This window comes from Mobula hypostoma, chromosome 9, assembly GCF_963921235.1.
Source record: "Mobula hypostoma chromosome 9, sMobHyp1.1, whole genome shotgun sequence".
Lineage (NCBI taxonomy): Eukaryota > Metazoa > Chordata > Chondrichthyes > Myliobatiformes > Myliobatidae > Mobula > Mobula hypostoma.
The window spans coordinates 97,473,425-97,492,625 of record NC_086105.1 but is presented as its reverse complement, the minus strand read 5'-3'; positions in this window follow the sequence as shown (position 1 = coordinate 97,492,625).

Genomic DNA, 19,201 nt, shown 5'->3' with positions numbered 1-19,201 from the left:
CCCCAAAGATACTGCACAAGATATTGAAAAAAAGATGCTGGAATGTGGAGATGAAGCAAACTTCTGGAAGAACTTATTTAATCAAGCAACATCTGTGGAGGAAAACGAACAGTCAACATTTTAGGATGAGACCCTTTATCCAGAGTAGACTCTTCCAGACCAGAAGAAGGGTCTCAACCCAAAACATTGACTGTCCATTGTCCTGCACAGATGCTATTTTGATTGGAAGGGGACACTATCAGGGATGACAGCACAGCAGCAATGTTTGGAGTTTCTGGCAACAATTCAGAAGGTGCAGGATCCTTCCTAAAGAGGAAGAAGTCTTCTGCAGGCAGGATGACACAACCGTGGCTGACAAGGGAGGTCAAAGCCAGCATAAAAGCGAAATGAGAGTATATAATAGAGCAAAGTTTAATGGGAAGTTAGAGGATTGGAAAACATTTAAAAGCTAACAGAAGGTAATTACAAAAGCCAGAAGGGAGGGGGAGGGGGGGTAAGGATGAAATATGAAGCAAAGCTAGCCAACAATGTCAAAAGTTTTTGCAGACATATAGACTAAAAGAGAGGCAAGAAAAGATATCGGACCACTGGAAAATGCCACTGGAGAGGTAGTAATGGGGGACAAGGAAATGGCAGACAAACTGAATAAGTATTTTCTATCAGTCTTTACTGTGGAAGACATCAGCAGTATGCTGGGAGCTCAAGAGTGTCAGGGACAGAAGTGAATGCAGTTGCTATTACTAGGTAGAAGGTGCTTTGCAAACTGGAAGTTCTGAAAATACACAAGTCACCTGGACCAGATGGCCTACATCCCAGCATTCTGAAAGAGGTAGCTGAAGAGATTGTGGAGGCATTAGTAATGATCTTTCAAGAATCAATAGATTCTGGAATGTTTCTGGAAGACTGGAAAGTTGCAAATGTCACTCCACTCTTCAAGAAGAGAGGAAGACAAAAGAAAGGAAATTATAGGGCACTTAACCTGACCTTAGTGGTTGGGAAGATGTTGCAGTTGATTTTAAGGTTGTGGTATTAGGGTACTTGGAGTCACACGGTAAATAGGCCAAAGCCAAAAAAATTTCCGTAAGGGAAAATCTTGCCTGAGAACTCTGTTAGAATTCCTTGAGGAAATAACAAGCGGGATAGACAGAGGAGCATCTGCAGAGTATTTTGTGTTTGAGAATTGGTGGATGTTGTGTACTTTGATTTTCAGAAGACCTTTGGCAAGAAGGCGTACATGAGGCTGCTTAACAAGATGGTACTACAGGGAAGTTACTAGCATGGAAAGAGCACTGGCTGAATGACAGGATGCGAAGAATAGGAATAAAGGGAGCCTTCTCTGACTGGCTTTCAGTGACTAGTGGTGTTCCACAGGGATAGCTGTTGCGACTGCCTCTTTCTACATTGTATGTCAGTGACTTGGATGATGGAATCGATGGCTTTGTGGCCAAGTTTGCGGACGATACTAAAGTAGTTGGAGGCACAGGTAGTGTTGAGGAAGCAAGGAGGCTGCAGAAGGACGGGCAGATTAGAAGAATGGGCAAAGAAGTAGCATATGGAGTATATTGTCAGGAAGTGTTTGGTTGTGCACTTTGGTAGAAGGAATAAAAATATAGGGAGAAAAATCAAAAAAATCCATGGTGTAAAGGAACTTGGGAGTCTTTGTGCAGGATTCTCTAAAGGTTAATTTACAGGTTGAGTCATTGGTGAGGAAGGGAAGCACAATGTTAACATTCATTTTGAGAGGACTAGAATATAAAAACAAGGATGTAATGCTGAGGCTTTATAAGACACTGCTGAGGCCTCACCTGGAGTACTGTGAGCAGTTTGGGCCCCTTATTTAAGAGGGTGATGGGGTGAAGATATATCCCCACCAAAGGAGGTGTAAGGCGCTCCTTTCATCCACTAGTCTGCAAGTCACGGTTGAGCAAGGTGTAGCACCTGCTTATCTTGCCGCTCAGGGTCACATGAAGCCATGGGACCATGTGATGGATGGTCATATGATCAACTGGTGCACATCATAAATCCTGGTTCTGCGACCACCTCTGGAGAGTATTGATAATGGATGGCAATACCCGTTTTGTAAAATCACTGCCCAGAAGAAGGCAATGGCAAACCACTTCTGCAAAAAGTTTGCATACAAAATGGCACATAACAATGATGATAATGATTTAAGAAAGGATGTGCTGACACTAAAGATGGTTCAAAGAAGTTTCTCAACAATATTTCCGGGAAAGAAACGCTTATCGTATGAGGAACAATTGATGACCAGAGGGCTTAAAAGGAGGATTTTCATAGCAGTCATTGAATCCATTCTCATGTACAGATGCGGGATGTGGACACTCACCAAGATGATGTGAAAGTCTCTAGATGGTTGCTATACACGAATGCTCTGGATGGCTCTTGACATGAGTTGGTAACAGCACATGACGAACGTTGAGCTCTATAACAACCTACCGATGCTCACCACTAAAATCGTGGCAAGAAGACTGCAACTAGCGGGGCACTGTCTAAGCCACCCCGAGCTACCTGCCAGCCTAGTCATCATATGGGAGCCCAAGCTCGGGAGGATGAACCCTGGGCGACCTCCCAAGACTATGGTCAACACGCTCCTAGAAGACAGCAGCGCGGCTAATGTAGATGAACTGAACACACTGATGAGGGAGAGGGAGAAGTGGAGAGTCCGTCATCATGCCCGATGATGGCCCCCGAGGCCTGAGTCGACGTAGTAGTAGTAGTAGTAACAATTGATGGCTCAGGACCTTTACTCCCCGGAGTTTAGAAGAATGAGGGGGGATCTCATTGAAACCTATCGAATGATGGAAGTCTTAGATATAGTGAATGGAGAGAGGATGTTCCTTATGTGGGAGAGTCTAGTACCAGAGGGCACAGCCTCTGAATAGAGGGACATCCATTTAGAAAGGACATGAGAAAGAGGATGGTGAATCTTTTGAATGCATTGTCACAGGTGGCTGTGGAAACCAGGTCATTGGGTGTACTTAAGGCGAAGGTTAATATGTTCTTGATTATCCATAATGTGAAAGGTTATGGGGAGAAGACAGGAGAATGAGATGGAGAGGGAAATGGTTCAGCTATGATGAAATGGCAGAGCAGAATGGACTAATTCTGCTCCTATGTTTTATGGTCTTAAGGTCCTATCTGACCCACATATTTCCTCCAGAAGTTTGTTTTTGTTGTATTAGTGCCACTTTTTTCCTGACTCATTACATTATCCCTCTGCTCTGTGTGCTCTAACCCTATCAATTAACCTTGTCAATTATCCAGGTAGTCTAGTCAATATGCTATTCTTTGCAATGAGTTCTGTTAGTATATCTTTTATTATAGATTCCGGCATTTACACCTCGACTGTCATTAAACTACTGAGTTAATAGATCCCTCTTTAATTCCTCCTGTCTTTCCTAAATCATGGGGGTCATATCTGCTAATTTCCAATTCACAGGAACAATTCCAGAATCTATAGTCCTGAAACCAAGGTGTTCATTCTGTCTATAACCACCTCTTTCAAACTGCAGGGAAGTAGACTATCAAATCATTAGGATTCATTAGCTTTTAGTTTCACCAAAGAACATAACGGCCAGGTTGGTCCACATGATTCTATAAGCAGCAAGGTCTCCCCTCAAGTGCTCCAGTGCCTGGGTCAGCCTATGTGTAAAGATCCAGCTGTCATCCGTTTCATAAAGCAGGGGAAATCTATTTTCTTTATACACAGGAGTGCTGCTCACAAGGCACTGCCAGGTGAGCAGGGCAGTGGATTAATGGTGAGGGGCTGTTATAACTCATAGCATAAAACAACTGAGCATTGTCGCCTTGATCCTGCCACCTCCATCTCTTGGCCTTTGATCCTGCATTGACTTGGAACTGTTTGTGATTACAGGATCTGTGGACTCATCTTCGCAACTTGAAGGAGAAGAGCTCTGTTCTCAGCTCAGTCAGTTTCGCCCATCTCAGCTTCTTCAACATTATACAATCCTTTGACATCTCTGCATTCCTCTGATCCTCGTCTCCCTGATCACCCCTGGTTATATTAATTCACCACTGGTAAGTAGCTCTCATCTGCCAAGACCTTAAGCACTGGAAAACAATCCCTAACCTTTGTTGCTCTTCCTCTCTCCTTAAAAATGACCCCTTTGACCAGACTTTCAGTAATCTGTCTAGGAACTTCCTGCCCTTGCTATATGTTAATGTTTGCCCAAGCACTTCCGAAATTTTCCTTTGTAGATGTGATATAAATATAGGACGAAAATGAAAATCTAAAACTGCAGATGCTGGAAATTTGAAATTAGTAAAAGAAATGCTGAAATCACTTAGCATATCAGGCAGCATCTTTGGTGAAAAATACATACAGATAATATTTCTGGTGTAAGACCCTTTGTTGGAAGTTCTGATAAAGGGACTTTAATGTAATATGTTAACCCTGTTTCTCTAACCATAGATGCTGCCTGACCTGTTGTGTTTTTCTGACATTAAATGCAGAATGAGCTTGCAGTTAGTCTTAAGAGTTGTTGGTGAACGCAGCAGGCTAGGCAGCATCTAGAGGATGAAGTACAGTCGACGTTTCGGGCCAAGACCCCTCGTCAGGACTAACTGAAAGAAGAGCTAGTAAGAGATTCTCTTACTAGCTCTTCTTTCAGTTAGTCCTGATGAAGGGTCTCGGCCCAAAACATCAACTGAACCTCTTCCTATAGATGCTGCCTGGCCTGCTGCGTTCACTAGCAACCTTTATGTGTGTTGCTTGAAATTCCAGCATCTGCAGTTTTCCTCGTGTTTACAGTTAGTCTTATCATGTTTTTGTAGTTTGTACACCTAGGACTTTCCAATATTGTTCGTTATACCCATTTACCCACATTGCACTCTACCTGGTAACAGATGCTCTTCTGATACACACCAACAATTATATAAAGAATAGAGCTCCCTCTGTATTCCCAAGTTCAGTATATCTCAGATTAGACATACCATAAATCTCCCTCCATACTGTCCCAGGGACAGCACAGGTCAGACACAGAGTAAATCTTCCTCCATATTATCCTAACCCATACTTCACTGAAGTTATCTGAACTCAGTTTGCTGAGGTCATGTACTTGCTATGGTCCGGTCCGCGAAATCCGCATTCCGGTTCACGGTCTGGTCAGTGGACTCCGGGCTCCAGATCTCCCAGCTGTCCCTTGTTTCAGTTGGGCTTAATCATAGGCACCTGATTCTTGTCTTGGGGCTGGGAATATAAGTGGCCCTGGGAATGAGTGTGGTTGCTGGTTTGTCTTGTCAGTATCCCCTTGGAGTAACCTGCTCACGGAAGGCTAGAGCAGCCACTCGTGATCTCTAGGCCTGGTTTAAGGACCACCGCTTCATGGAGTCTTGTTGTCTGTAGTTGGAGCAGTCATCACGGTATGGATTTGGTCGTTTCTGGGGCCAGCTGAGTGGCTGTCTGCTACTCCAAGCTAGATATGGATTTGGTTGTTTCTGTAGCCAGCCAAGGTTGCTGTCTGCCCCGAGACTCGCAGCCACCCTGGATTGAGCTCCCTTCCTGTCCTTGCCTCTGTGGAGTAAGTCAGGCTGTCCTTGCCATTACCCTGCAGTTGGATCTGTCCCTTCCCGTCCTCACCTCCATTGGGTAAGTCAGGCTGTCTTTGCCGTTACCCTGAGGCTGGACTGTTCTCTTCCCCTCCCCATCTGAATCCCTGACAGTTTTCTCGGCGGTTTACCTCAGCAATCATCCTGGTCCCGCATTCTAGTAAGCATCCCGGCCGTGTCCTAGAAAGGGTCCTGGCCCTGCGTTCCAAGAAGGAGTGACTCGAAGAACCCAAGCCTCATACTTGCCTGGTTCCGGAGTCTGAGCCTGAGTCAAGACCCAGGTTCTGGGTCCTTGTCCAGTCTCTGGCTTGGAGTCCAAACCCAGGCTCCTAGTTCCCAGTTTCTTGTCTTGGTCCCACTTTCCTAGCCAAAGTCCTAGCCCAAGTTTATGTTCCTGTCCCAGCTCCTAGTCTGTGTCCAGTCCCGTCCCTAACTCTAGTCCAGTCCAGTTCCCAGTACTTCAGTGTCTGTGTCTTGCATTTGGGTCTGCCATCAACACCCACCTTATGACAGCATGAGAGAGAAGGGGAGGATAATATTCCAATAATATTCTTGTTGGTAGAAGGGGAAGCAGAAGAGATTCCAGTCTTGAAAAACAATGGCATACTTTGGATGAACACAGGAAAAGTGTCGGGGAAAGTAGAAGAGGATAGGACATCACAGAGTTGTACTGGAATTGTAATAACAATCATCAGCTTGTACTGTATTTGAACATCCCTCACACACTGATGACCCTCCCACCACTGATGCCTATCCCAGGATAGACGAAGCTATCTGGGTGAAGAAAACTTATTAATTCTTAGACTGGTCTCAGCAGCGTTCAGTAAATTTGGGTAAAGAGTTCCACAGAAGGTGGGATATCCCCATGGCCACTCAGGTGCTGACTATGTGGAGACTGCATGTTCTCTCTACGGGTTTTCACTGGGTGCTCTTGCTTCTTGCCAAATGCTAAAGGTGAGTGGCTTGGTAGGTTAATTCATCACTATGGATTGTCCCTTCTGTGTCAGTAGGTGGTGGCAGAATCTGGGGAGAGCTGACAGGAATTTGGCAGGACGAAAAAAAGAACTGGGATTCCTTCCTCCCTACCTTGCTGAGGGAATGGAGATCAACCTGTCATTATGGACAGGATAAAGCCACCTCACATGCTGGGGGAGCAACACCTCATATTCTGTCTGGGTAGCCTCTGACCTGAAGGCATGAACATTAATTTCTCTAACTTCTGGTAGTTACTCTTTCTTTTTCCATTCGCTGTTTTCGTTCCCTCCTACACCTTTCTTTTTCCTTACCTGCCTGTTATCTCCTTTTGGTGCCCCACCTCTTTTCTTTACTCCCAGGTTAATGAAACCCAAAGATGTAACGTTAGTAAACTTCAACTGTGGAGGGATGAAAATGACACTTCCCGATTTATTTTTTTTAACTTGGGGGGTGGGGGGGGAAGCTCTGCAAGAACGAGGCGCGGACAAGTGAGAGAAACACAATAAACTATTAGAAACTAAAGATATAAACTGTTAAAAGTGGAATTAGTAGTGAGTATCCCCTACCCTACTTACTTGAAAACTTTGGGGTGAAACCCCTGGGGGTGATACGATATCGATAAAAGTTTTATTGAAGTTACTGCTATAACGAGCAGCAGCTATAGTGGGACGATATCGGTAGAGACGAGTGTCCAAGATCTCTACTGTGTAGCCAGGAATTAGTTCTGTTAAATTATAACAAGGGATCTGGTTAGGTTTTTTGTGTGGGTATTGTGAGTTGACATTCTGTGAATGACACAGCAATTCCTCCAATGAACCAGGAAACAAGATGGCGAGCCACCCGAGATAGAAGAACAAACTTGGGAATGAAATGTTTCATGACGAAGTGGATTTAATATGGTTGGATGTACAAGTTTATTTTTCATTCAAAGGATCTGAATTTGATTTTCGGGAAGAACTGATTTTTTTTTAAAGATTTTAATAAGTTACCGAATGAGATTTTTTTAAAAAGTTGTGATGTTGGAGAATTTGTTGTGAAAGGAGTTAAGCTATACTGTGTATACAGGTGTTGAGCTATAGTGTGTGTGTGTGTGTGTGTGCTTGTGTGTGTATATGTTGAATTTGAATTTGTGGACATTCTGACCTGAACTGAAACTGGATTTAAACATAATACTTAAAAATAGGAATTCAATTAGTTTCCTACCTAGCTAGGGATAAGTAAAAAGGTATGTGTTAGTCTGAAAACTTTTAAATAGAGAATAACACTAAATCTAATTAGTTAGAGAATTTGGAGTAATAAAAGTTATTCTAATGAATGTCATTGATTATAATTAAAAAGGAATTTGGTTTTTGTTTGATATCTGGGATTGGGAACCTAAGACAGAATGCTGGAATTTTGAATTGCTCTTGCTCATGTAAATACTTTGTATATATTGCTATTTTTGTAAACAAATGTGCCTCCAGAAGTGTGTATTTTCTACTCACTGCCTCCTTTCCGATACCTAGAGTTTCTGATGGCCCACTAGCATCTAGTGTGGTACTACGTTACATGAGGTAAGACAAGCCCTACACAGGTGTTACACATGGTCCACTGTCCTCTCCTATCAGGTTTCTTCTTCTTCAGCCTTTTATCTTTTTCACCTATCACCTTTGAGATTCTCACTTCATCACCCCACCCCACCTACCTTCCCCTTCACCTGTTTTCATCTATCACCTGTCAGCGTGTATACCTCCCCTCCCATCACCAAATTATTCTGGCTTCTTCCTCATTCCCTTTTAGTCTTGATGAAGGGTCTCTACCAAAAATGTCAACTGTTTATTCCTTTCCATAGATGCTGCCAGAACTGTTGTGTTCCTCTGACATTTTGTGTGTGTTACTTTGGGTAACGTTTTCGCCTTTATCTATAGAACCATCAGAACAGCTGTGCCTTACCATTGCAACTATTATGCTTCACACTGGTCTTACTTTCCCAACCAAATCATTTCTTCTTTTTTTTTGTTCCTTGTTAATTATTCACCTGAGAATAGATGTGGCTCTTCGTCTTCATGACCATTGCAAACTCTTCAGTGGTTCCATCACCATTTCACCACAAAGCCAGAGCTGTACAGTGACAGCAGTGGGTAGAACAACTGCTTCACAATTCCAGCTAGCGAACTGGAAATAACATCTCCTCCCCACTGACAGTCAACACCTGGGCCTCTCAAGGATTTGTGCTTAGCCAACTACTTTACTCTCTCTATATTAAACAAAAGTTATATAAAACAAAGGTTCTGAACTTAAAGAGGGGTAACTTTGAAGGTATGAGACGTGAATTAGCTAAGATAGACTGGCAAATGACACTTAAAGGATTGATGGTGGATATGCAATGGCAAGCATTTAAAGGTTGCATGGATGAACTACAACAATTGTTCATCCCAGTTTGGCAAAAGAATAGATCAAGGAAGGTAGTGCACCCGTGGCTGACAAGGGAAATTAGGGATAGTATCAATTCCAAAGAAGAAGCATACAAATTAGCCAGAGAAAGTGGCTCACCTGAGGACTGGGAGAAATTCAGAGTTCAGCAGAGGAGGACAAAGGGCTTAATTAGGAAGGGGAAAAAAGATTATGAGAGAAAACTGGCATGGAACATAAAAACTGACTGTAAAAGCTTTTATAGATATGTAAAAAGGAAGAGACTGGTAAAGACAAATGTAGGTCCCCTACAGACAGAAACAGGTGAATTGATTATGGGGAGCAAGGACATGGCAGACCAATTGAATAATTACTTTGGTTCTGTCTTCACTAAGGAGGACATAAATAATCTTCCAGAAATAGTAGGGGACAGAGGGTCCAGTGAGATGGAGGAACTGAGAGAAATACATGTTAGTAGGGAAGTGGTGTTAGGTAAATTGAAGGGATTGAAGGCAGATAAATCCCCAGGGCCAGATGGTCTGCATCCTAGAGTGCTTAAGGAAGTAGCCCAAGAAATAGTGGATGCATTAGTGATAATTTTTCAAAACTCGTTAGATTCTGGACTAGTTCCTGAGGATTGGAGGGTGGCTAATGTAACCCCACTTTTTAAAAAAGGAGGGAGAGAGAAACCGGGGAATTATAGACCGGTTAGCCTAACGTCGGTGGTGGGGAAACTGCTGGAGTCAGTTATCAAAGATGTGATAACAGCACATTTGGAAAGCGGTGAAATCATCGGACAAAGTCAGCATGGATTTGTGAAAGGAAAATCATGTCTGACGAATCTCATAGAATTTTTTGAGGATGTAACCAGTAGAGTGGATAGGGGAGAACCAGTGGATGTAGTATATTTGGATTTTCAAAAGGCTTTTGACAAGGTCCCACACAGGAGATTAGTGTGCAAACTTAAAGCACACGGTATTGGGGGTAAGGTATTGATGTGGATGGAGAATTGGTTAGCAGACAGGAAGCAAAGAGTGGGAATAAACGGGACCTTTTCAGAATGGCAGGCAGTGACTAGTGGGGTACCGCAAGGCTCAGTGCTGGGACCCCAGTTGTTTACAATATATATTAATGACTTGGATGAGGGAATTAAATGCAGCATCTCCAAGTTTGCAGATGACACGAAGCTGGGTGGCAGTGTTAGCTGTGAGGAGGATGCTAAGAGGACGCAGGGTGACTTGGATAGGTTGGGTGAGTGGGCAAATTCATGGCAGATGCAATTTAATGTGGATAAATGTGAAGTTATCCACTTTGGTGGCAAAAATAGGAAAACAGATTATTATCTGAATGGTGGCCGATTAGGAAAAGGGGAGGTGCAACGAGACCTGGGTGTCATTATACACCAGTTATTGAAAGTGGGCATGCAGGTACAGCAGGCGGTGAAAAAGGCGAATGGTATGCTGGCATTTATAGCGAGAGGATTCGAGTACAGGAGCAGGGAGGTACTACTGCAGTTGTACAAGGCCTTGGTGAGACCACACCTGGAGTATTGTGTGCAGTTTTGGTCCCCTAATCTGAGGAAAGACATCCTTGCCATAGAGGGAGTACAAAGAAGGTTCACCAGATTGATTCCTGGGATGGCAGGACTTTCATATGAAGAAAGACTGGATGAACTGGGCTTGTACTCGTTGGAATTTAGAAGATTGAGGGGGGGATCTGATTGAAATGTATAAAATCCTAAAGGGATTGGACAGGCTAGATGCAGGAAGATTGTTTCCGATGTTACAGAAGTCCAGAACAAGGGGTCACAGTTTGAGGATAAAGGGGAAGCCTTTTAGGACCGAGATTAGGAAAAACTTCTTCACACAGAGAGTGGTGAATCTGTGGAATTCTCTGCCACAGGAAACAGTTGAGGCCAGTTCATTGGCTATATTTAAGAGGGAGTTTGATATGGCCCTTGTGGCTACGGGGATCAGGGGGTATGGAGGGAAGGCTGGGGCGGGGTTCTGAGTTGGATGATCAGCCATGATCATAATAAATGGCGGTGCAGGCTTGAAGGGCCAAATGGCCTACTCCTGCACCTATTTTCTATGTTTCTATGTTTCTATATTCATGACTGCATTGCAGAGCGCAGCCATTCTCAGTGGCCATTTTATTAGGTACGTTTGTACACATGCAAATACTTAATCGGCCAGTCTTGTGGCAGCAACTCAATGCATAAAAGCACACAGACATGGTCAAGGGGTTCAGTTGTTGTTCAGACCAAACAGCAGAATGGGGAAGAAATATGCTCAGGATTGGAGAAAGCTGCAGACGGTCGTAAACTCAGCCAGTTCCATCATGGGCATGAGCTTTCCCAGCATTGAGGACTTCTTCAAGAGGTGATGAATCAAAAATGCAACATCCATAATTAAGGACTTATGTCACCCAGGACATGCCCTTATCTCATTCCTACCATCAGAGAGATGGTGCAGGAGCCTAAAGACCCAAACTTAATGTTTCTAGAACAGCTTCTTACCCCTGTTGTCAAATTTCTGAATGGATCATGAACCCAAAATATTACCTCATTAATTTTGCTCTTCTTGCACTACTTGTTGAATTTTAAACAAATATCCCTTAATGTAATTTATAGTATATTTTATGTATTGCAAAACAGTAATTTTCACAATACACATCAGAGATAACAAACCTGATTCTGATTCAGATTCAGTGATCCAGGTTCAATTCTATCTCAGGTGCGGTCTATGTGGAGTTTGCATGTTCTCTCTTTGACAGCATGTGTTTTCACAGAGTGCTTTTGCTTCTTGCCAAAAGCCAAAGATGTGCAGCTTGGTAGGTTAGTTGATTACTGTAAAGTGCCTCTTGTGTGTTCATGGATGGAGGCAGAATCCAGGGAGAATTGACAGGAATTTGGGTGGTTAAAAAAAACTGGTATTCCTCTCTTCCCAGCTTGCTGAGGTGAAGAACAACTATCTCCCCCTTCCCAAAGGGTGTTGGTGAATTTATGTGATAGGGTGAAATAATAGAATATAAAAATTGAATAGTACAGGAACAGCTCCTGCATCCCCCGGTGTCTGTGCAAAACTCTTTGTTGAATTAAATTAAATCTCTTCCGCTTGTACATGATCTGTATTCTCTCCATATTCATGTGTCTGTCTAAAAGCCTCTTAAAAACTTGGCCTAAACTATCTTCCTTAAATTTCTTTCCTTGCACCTGAAGGTTCAGTAGATTCTGGCATGGTTCCGGAGGAATGGAATATTTCAAATGTCTCTCCACTCTTCAAGAAGGAAGGGAGACAAAAAAGGAAATTATAGGTCAGTTAGCCTGAGTCAATGTTTGGGAAGATGCTGGAGGATGTTGTTTTAGGGGTACTTGGAGGCACATGATAAAATAGGCCAAAATCAGCATGGTTTCCTTAAGTGAAATACTTGTCTGATAAATGTGTTAGAATGCTTTGAGGAAATGACAAGGAGGATAAACAGAAGAGAGTCAGTGAATATTGTGTACTTGGACTTTCAGAAGAGTTTTGACCAGGTGGCACACATAAGGGTGCTAAACAAGATAAGAGCCCATGGTGTTCAGGGAAAAATACTGACCTGGCTAGAGCATTGGCTGATTGGCAAGAGGCAAAGAGTGGGGACAAAAAGAGCCCTTTCTCATTGGCTGCTGGTGACTAGCAGTGTTCTGCAGGGTTCGGTGTTGGGACCACTTCTTTTTACCTTGTATGTCAATGATTTGGATAACAGAATTGATAACTTTGTGGCCAAGTTTGCAAACATTACAAAGCTAGGTGGCGGGGGGTGGGGGGGTGGGGCAGGTTGTGTTGAGGAAGCAGGGAGACTGCAGAAGGACTTAGATTCAAAGAATGGGTAAAGAAGTAACAGATAGAATACAGTATCGGGAAGTGTATGCTCATGCACTTTGGTAGAAGAAATAAAAGCATTGACTCTTTTATAAACAGAAAGTTCAAAAATTCAAGGTGTAAGATGACGTTGGAGCCCTTATGCAGGATTTCCTAAAGGTTAATTTGCAGGTCGAGTCAGTGATGAAGAAGGGAAGTGAGATATTAACATTCATTTCAAGAGGACTAGAATATAAAGGCAAGGATGACATGCTGAGGCTTTATGAGGTACTGGTGAGGCCTCACTTGGAGCATTGTGAGTTGTTTCGAGCCCCTTATTTAAGAAAAGATGTGCTGACATTATGGTTTAGTGGAGGTTCATGAGAATAATTACATGAATGAAAGGATTATTGTAGTGAGGAGCGATTGATGGCTCTGGGCCTTTACTCCCTGGAATTTAGAAGAATGGGGTGGGGTGGGGAAATCGCATTGAAACTTAGCAAATGTTGAAAGGTCTCAATAGAACGGATGTGAAGAGGATATTTCCTGAGGTGCGGTGTCTATGGCCAGAGGACACGGCCTCAGAGTAGAGGGGCGTCCATGCAGAACCAAGATGAGGAGGAATTTCTTTGGCCAGAGGGTGGTGAATCTGTGGAATTAATTGCCAAAGGCGGCTGTGGAGGCCAGTTCTTTGGGTGTATTTAAGGCAGAGGTTGATTGGTTCTTGATTAGTCAGGGCCTGAAAGATTACGGGAAGAAGGCAGGAGATTGCGGCTGAGAGAGAAATGGATCAGCCATGATGAAATGGTGGAGCAGTCTCGATGGGCCAAATGGTCTAATTCTGCTCCTGTGTCTTATGGTCTTAAGTGTATGTCTACTGGTAATTTCTACACTGCAGGAAAGAATCTGACTGTTTATCCCATCTACTGCATGCCTCTCATAATTTTATAAACATGAGCATGCCTCCCCTCAGTATCCATCACTAGTCCAAATTCTCTTTACAGTTTACATCCTGTACTAGAGACAGCATCCTGCTAAACCTCTTCAGTACCCTTCCCAGAGCTTCCACTGCTTCTCGTAATGCATTGACCAGAATTACACACAGTACTCCACCTACAGCCTAACCAAAGTTTTATATGACTGCAACATATCAATGCTCTTAAAAGTCTTGCCTTAGAAGGCAGCTCAGCTTATCCATTCATTAATGAATTGTTTTGGAAGAAGATGAATTTCCAGTTCATTAACAAATGAAGGAATTTGAATTAAATGGCCACAAATGCATCAGTCTTTTTGGATGGTTTGAGAAATGTGTGGTCCATGCACCTGTTGGTCTGTCTCAGACCTCTGTCCCAACACTCTTGTGTTATTCCGTACTGGAAAGCTCCTTAGCCCAGTGGAGCGAATAGTCAGTCACTCTGAGAACTTGCTGGATCACATTCCAGTCTCTGCCCATTCCGACATCCCGCACTGCAGGGCATAATCCCGTCAATCAATTTCTTTCAGGACTGTACGCTCACTGTCTGAGATATTTCACACGTGGCTGAGCTGTTTGCTCCTCAACCAGCTATTTTTGATCAGTGTTCATCCCTGTTCAAAGCGTGCCATCTTGCCTTGATTCACTAAGGAGCTTTGAAATGCCGACCTTTAGCTCTGAGCTTGAGCTGAGAGTGCTTGTGAGGGAGAAATGAGAGATAAAAATGGACTCAGTAATGCAAAGCAAGTGTGACAGATGCACAGAGAGATTGAGAGTGAAAGAGACAGAAGGTGAGTTTCATTGTTGATGAGAGGGAGCGCAGCAACTGAATGCTTTTCATTTAGGCTCTGAATCATTACGGCATTACCCCAGACTGGAAAGAATAACTCCCTTTTAACTGTGGTGTAGATAGACAGGAGCTGGTGCTGAGACACACGGACTATACTCTTAACCATGTCCAGATCGCAGTGTCATTTGTCAGAAACAATTTACATGCAGAAGTTTCCACCTGGGTTTGAGGTAATTATTAATCCATTTCCAGGAATTTAAAACTTAGTGGAATGTCGTGAGGCTGAATGATCGGTTGAGTATTTCATTTTTTTTTAAATTTAGAGATACAGTGTGGTATAGTTCCATCCAGTTCACCGTGCCGCCCAGCAACCCCTAATTTACACCCTAGCCTAATCACGGGAGTACTACAATAACAAATTGACTTACTAACCAGAATGTCTTTGGACTTTGAAAGGAAACTGGTGCACCCAGAGAAAACCCACACATTCCACAGGGAGAGTATATAGATCTTTACAGAAGGCGTTGGCATTGAACTCCGACCTAAATCGCCCCAAGCTGTAATAATCTCTACCAACCTCTATGCTATCATAATTTCAAAAGTGAAATTGATCTGACAGTGACAATTACAATTCTGTACAGGACTCCTCTTCTGTTGATTTTGGCAAGATACATGGTGCTGTAAAATTGGATATAGTTGATACCGTTAATGATTGAATCATCACGAATGGCCCTAAGTTACTTTTTTTTTAAAGCAGAAGATGCTGGAAATCCTCCGCAGATCAGGTAGTATCTGTGGAGAGAGAAACAGGGTCAATGTTTCAGTTGAAGACACTTTATTGGAAATGGGAAAGAGACAAATCCATTGGAAGTTCAGGGAGTGGCATCTGCTACAACTCCACCATGGACAGTCCCAAGTCTGCTGCAAAAGGAGGAGGGTTGGGCATGGGGCTAGCAACACTGTCTTGTAAAAACACAGTGCCTCTGAAATGCCAACAGTAGCTCCAAAGACCTCAACTCTGTGAGAGGAAGGATGCACTAAGAAGATGGGCTACACATAGGGACATCTTGAAAGACTAGCCCAAGTGGAAGACTTTGGTGAGCCGCTGTCAGCAGCCCATGCCCCAATGGGGGTGATGGACTCTATTTAGCCAAACCATCAGCTGCGACACATATTTCTTAACTTCACTAAAATCTTTGATAAAGTTGATCCAGGTCAGGCTATCAATAGAGTGTTCAACTCCAGCAAAGATTATGGTGAGATTGGAAACTGAGATTTAAAATGAGTTTAGAAATCTTTAACATACAAAAGTGTAGTGTATTGGATGTAATACCCATTGTAAAAATCAGAAATTACTTTTAAGCATCATGTCAATCATATAACTGTTCTCTGGATAGCAGTAATGTTGAAAGAAAGTTTTACAGAGCAAGGTTTTCCAACCTTTTTTTATGCCATGGACCCCTACCATTAACCGAGGGGTCCGTGAACCCCAGGTTGGGAACCCTTTTTCTAGAGGCAGTCTATGAAGAGTGCTTGAAGGAATCGCATATGAGTTCCTCATAGGTATAAATCTGACAGACTTCTTTAGATGTTAACAGCCTACAGAGCAATGCATAGTTCATAATGGGAATGCATAGCTGAAGGTTTTGCTACGCACCTCTGCCCTTGTTCTTCCAATGGGTAGAGATCATGTTTGGATCATCTGGTGGAATCTGTGTAAAATCTTGTGGGGTAGAGAGGGTGAATACATGCAGTCTCCTTCCCAGGTTGGATGTACAGTGGTGCTAGAAAGTTCTCTATTTCTGCATAAGTATGACCTAATTGTGATCAGATCTTCATGTAAGTCCTAAAACTAGATAAAGAGAACCAATTAAATAAATAACAAAAAAAAACTTGTTTATTTATTTATTGAGAAAAATTATCCAATATTAGATGTATTTGTTTGGAAAAGTATGTGAGCCTTGTACATCAATAACTTCAACCCAACATTTCTGGTAAATGTTGATTAGTTCTGCACATCAGCTTGGAGTAATTTTAGGTCATATCTCCTTACAAAACTACTTCAACTCTGGGATGTTGGTGGGCTCCCTTGCGTAAACTACTTGCTTCAGGTCCTTCCACAACATTTCTATAGGATTAAGGTTAAGACTTTGACTCAGCCAATCCAAAACACAGATTTTCTTCGTTTTAAACTATCCTGTTGTGGATTTACTCACGTGTTTCAGATCATTGCCTTGTTCCATTATCCAACTTCCATTAAGCTTCAGGTGATGGACTGCTACCCTGACATTCTCCTGTAAAATGCTTTGATATAATTTTGAATTCACTGTTTCCTCAACAATTGCAAGTTGTCTAGGCTCCGAGGCAGCAAAGCAGCCCCAAACTATGATGCTCCTTCCACCATAGTTGGGCTGAGGTTTTGGTGTTGGTTTGCAGTGCCCTTTTTCTTCCAAACATAGCAATGCACATTTCTGCCAAAAATTTAAACTTTTGTCTCATTTGTTCAGACTGTCCCAGAAACATTATAAAACATCCAGGTGGTCTTTTACAAACTTTTTTTTTGGAGAGCTATGGTTTCCTACCTGATGTCCTTCCATGAACACCATTCTTATTCAGTGTTTTTCCCACAGTGGACATATGAACAAAGACTAGCAAGTTCTAGAGATTTCTGCAGGTCTTTTGTTATTACCCTTGGGTTCTTTTTCACCGCCTTCAGCATTGCACACTGTGCTCTTGGTGTGGTCTTTGCAAGATGCCCACTCCTAGGGAGAGTAGCAACAGTACTGAGTTTCCCCCATTTGTAGACAATTTCTCTTACTGTGGACTGATGAGCACTCAGGTCTCTAGAAATGCTCTTGTAGTCTTTTCCAGCTTCATGCACCTCTACAATTCTTCTCCTAAGATCCTCTGAAAGTTGTTTTGATCAAGGCATGGTGCACATGAACGGATCTTTCTTGAGAAGAGCAAGCCCTGTCAGTAACCTGACTTTGTGTGTCTTTTTTTATAGGGCAGGGCACCTTTACAACCCACACCTCCAATCTCATCTCATTGATCGGTACACCTGACTCCAAATATCTTTTGTGGAAGGCATTACCCCAGAGGTTCACATACTTTTCCCAACAAATAAATGTAATATTGGATCTTTTTTTCCTCAATAAAGAAATGAACAAATATAATGATTTTGTGTTATTTATTTAATTGGGTTCTCTTTATCTAGTTTTAGGGCTTACGTGAAGACCTGATCACAATTTTAGGTCATATTATGCAGAAATAGAGAAAATTCTGCAGAGTTCACCAACTTTCTAGGCCCGCTGTAGATCTAGGGTGAAAGGGCAGAGATTTAATAAGAACCCGAGGGGCAAATTTTTCACATAGATGAAGGTACATATATGAAATGAGCTGCCAGGGGAAGTGATTGAGGTGGGTACATAAAGGACATTTAAAAGACACTTGGCCAAGGTTCAGAGGGATATTGGCCAAATACAGACAAATAGTTTGGATGGGAATTTTGATCAGCATGGACCCTTTGGGCTGAAGGTCCTGACTCTAAAATTTGGTAAGTTGCAGCAATACTGTACATCTGCAGCAGACGGTATGCATGCTTAGGGGACGTTTCCCTGGTTTAAATTGCCTTATAGATCAAGAGTGCAAACAAAACTTATTTTTGACTGCATTAGATCAAGAACAGTAGTCACTGAAGCGTAGCATGATTGTAAAAGGTAGACATACTTCAGGATCAATCGTTCACCTCATATAAATACAAAAAAGCTCATTCACAGGCCTTCAATTAATGCACACACTTCAATCGATGGCAGAGGTGGACAAATCAGCAGCTCATGCCAGACAATGGAAGCAATTACCAGAGGGAAATTAGAATCACATAAAGAATTATTCTCAATTACCTCCAGCCTGTCTTCTGAGAGACTCTTGTACCATGAGATATTGAGTAAAAGAAAACAGAGTCTACAGAGAGATCTGAACTCTGAGAGAGGACTTTCTGAAGGTGTTGCTTCAGTATAGGACAGTCCTATTTACGAGTATGGTTCCATTCTACACGGGACAAATGATAACAAAAACTGTTATTAAACAAGACTTTAATCTGAGAAGGCATCAGCCAAGCTTGTTCTTTTCCTTACACTGGGAGTGGAGGAGTCACTGTGAATTCTCCCCTTTCACACAGACCCACATGAATGGCTTCACCCTCAGTTGTGTAAGCACAACTTCAGAAATGGCTTCTCTTCCCAGTCCATTGCTCTTCATCCCAATTCATCTCCCTGTCTTCACTTTCACATCCTTTCCCAGCATTATCCACAGGTAGGTACCCCCGTTCTGTTGCCTGTTCATGGGATCCACACCCACCCTCATTATCTTGATGCCGTCATCCAACCTGCCAATGCTGCCCTAGGTAAACCTTGTAAAAATGACTCAGAAGGTGGCTACTTGATCCATCAGACTGATACCAGCTCCATCCAGATCCCATCAGTCCTGCCATCAATTCTTTTCCCTATTTCCTTACAGCCCTGCGCCTCATTCTCTATCACATGCCCCAACACTCCCCCTTGGTTGCTTTGCTATTGACCCCCATCCACAGGCAACTTAGTTAATCCTGTGAGTACATCTGTAGGAAGTGAAAGGAGACAGGAG